Below are 2,848 nucleotides of genomic sequence, written 5' to 3'. Positions count from 1 at the left end.
CCTATAATTGACTACATCCAAATATGATCTGTACAAAAGGAACATGTAAACGCTCCACTTTGGTTGATGAAAAAAAAAAATCACATTGGCGCCACAATTCTTCCAGAGAAAATATTACTAATATGCAACATAAAGTAACACCCGATCTCGGTTATATGGTCATGAAGGCGAAGAAGGAATTTCATTGAAAGACAGTGAAAACAGGTAGGTGTCAAATGACTTGAACCACAAGCCAGCACTTAATACTGTATTTGTATCATTTCTCGCAGTTCATGTCTTTATGCGCACCACAAAGGAACCTGCCAAACAGATAATTTAGATAATTGTGAGAGTTCACATATGGAGTGTATCTACCAGTAATCCAGTATAACTGAACAAAGAAATATGTTGTGATTCTCCATGGTGTGTCAAATAGATTATTAGTTGCTTGCTTAAACTAGACAGCGAGGGCCCAATAAGCTCTTCCTCTGATCATACGTTTAATACTCCTAATTAGTATCTAAACATTGGATGTGACACGTGCTAAAAATAAGCAAAGGGAACCAAACACTCCTTACTACTTCTGTCCTTTCTGACCTCCCTATTACTGGGAAACAGAGATATAGTAGCAGTTTGTACAGCGTCCTCTTCAATCCCCAAACTCCCGTTCTTAGAAACGGAGTGTTGCTCGGCTTTAGTTCCTGAACACGAATGCCGAATTGTATCGAGCGGTCCTTGTATATTTGTGGAGCACGTAGCAATGTAAAACACCAATTTTCCCAGCTTTACAAGATGATCAACTCTTGTCGTGCTAAATTCGACACGCCAAGGATCCCTGCTTCCAGAGTTCCAGTAAACGGCAGCGCACACGTCAGCGACAACGACACGGCAATACAACGCCTGCACCTATCTGCTGCAGCTTCCTTGATTCCAACAAAAGTCCCACTGCCATTTCATCGATTAGCATCTTAGCCCTTGTTTACTTTTCAATTTGGGATAGATAAAATTGGCATTTTGCTATAAATGCGCAACTGTAACGTTTCGTTTGTATTTGTGAATTATTGTCCAAATATTGACTAATTAGACTCAAAAGATTCGTCTCGCAAAGTACAACAAAACTGTACAATTAGTTTTTGATTCCGTCTACATTTAGTACTTCATGCATGTACCGCAAGTTTGATGTGATGGGGAATCTTCTTTTTGCATAGTGTCAAAGTTGGGAGTTTGAAGGGAAGTAAACATGGCCTTAGCACTAGCAAGATGCTCCGATCCCTTCCATTCACTGATACATCACCAGAGAAACAAAATACTGAGCACCCGGTAATCGAAAGCGTTGCTGGATCACTCGACTGATAAAAACGCTGGACTCCGTCACGCGCGTGTTCCATGTGCGTCACGTGGAAAACGTAACGAGGGATTAATTGTGCGTAGCAGCATATAATCACAAGATCAAATGCTCATCCCAAATTCCCAATCATGGAGCCTTGAAAGTGGGACACAGGTCGGCAGGGGCGGCGTCGTGCTAACCATTAACCAGCACGTCAGTCCCTAGCGGTAGCAGGGGTTACCCGAGCTAGCAGCGCCTACCGCCCCCCGGCGTCGACGTCGATGCCGACCGCCCGCTCCCTCTCGCGGGCTCGCGGCCGGACGCGCGCGCCCCTCGCCGCTAGGCCGGCGACAAGTGTCGCGGCGGTCGCTGTGCGCCCCTACCCTGCGGTGGGCAGGGCTGACGGGTGGACGGCCGGAGACGGGGCGCTGTGGGCCGGCGCCCTGCGCTCTCGTCGCGTCGTGTCCCCTGCGGCCTGCGCACAAGGCTGAAGGCGTCGGGGTCAGAGGCCTGACGCGATACTCGCCACGTCCTGTACTTTTGCGTGGCGCCATGTCGCCAGTCGCCACCAGGCGGGCCGATGTCGCGTCGCGGTCGATCCCTTCACCTGCGCGGCCCTCTCGTGCCGTCGTTATCCTTGGGATATCATGGCGGGCGGCATGGATCGGTAAGCGGCGGCAGCCACACGAGCGGCGGCGGTTCGCCCATGCGGAAGTGCCGTACACGGACGCAGGAAAAAAGCATTAGCGGCTTTGCCATCCGGATCAGCGCCGTTTGGACCAAAACAGAGGCTCGTGCACGAGGTGACGTGATCAGTGATCACCCCACGGCCAGTTCCGTTGCTATGGCTCGCTAGACAGTCCGTAGTGTAGATCCTGTATAAGAGAATTCTGACAGAAGCATCGTAAACTTGTTAGCCGTAAGAACTGGTAAGAGTAACTTCAAGAGCTGTTAATCTTACCTCTAATATTTTTTTAGAGAAAAAAGAGAAAAACGAACTCCAACAGTTCATCTAAATCTTCCCTAATTTTTTAGCAACGCTAAAAAATAGCTTACCACCGTGTATATTTTAGCGTTGGCATTCCTCCCCCAATCCTGATTCCCGCACGCTCGCGCGTCCCTTCCGATGGGCCCAATACGATAACGTGACCTGTTTTAAAATATTGAGGCCTATTTATTAGCGATCTGTTGTGGATTGATATGTTTTTGGGGGAAATTTTTTTTGGAAGAATCCCCACTACATAGTTTTGAGGAAGAATTTTTTGAGTACTCTTGAAGTTGGTCTAAGGCTAACAAGTTGTACAGTAATTGTCAGGTCAACCAGGCGCATCCTAACCGGATCCAGATCATGTTCTTCGTAAACACTGACAGGGCTCACAGCGACCACAACGACGTGATAAAAGTTTGTTGTGAATTGTGATCGACCTCAACTCAACTCAAGCAGCAGTGAGCCAAGTGACTATCGATACTGAAGGGAGTACTGCAGAAATCTATTATGGGCCTGGTTGTGACGTTTCGGCCTTGTGCGCAGCTCGCAGGCCT

The sequence above is a fragment of the Setaria italica genome, chromosome VI (assembly GCF_000263155.2).
Source record: "Setaria italica strain Yugu1 chromosome VI, Setaria_italica_v2.0, whole genome shotgun sequence".
In the NCBI taxonomy this organism is placed as follows: Eukaryota; Viridiplantae; Streptophyta; class Magnoliopsida; order Poales; family Poaceae; genus Setaria; species Setaria italica.
This window is presented reverse-complemented; position numbering follows the sequence as displayed.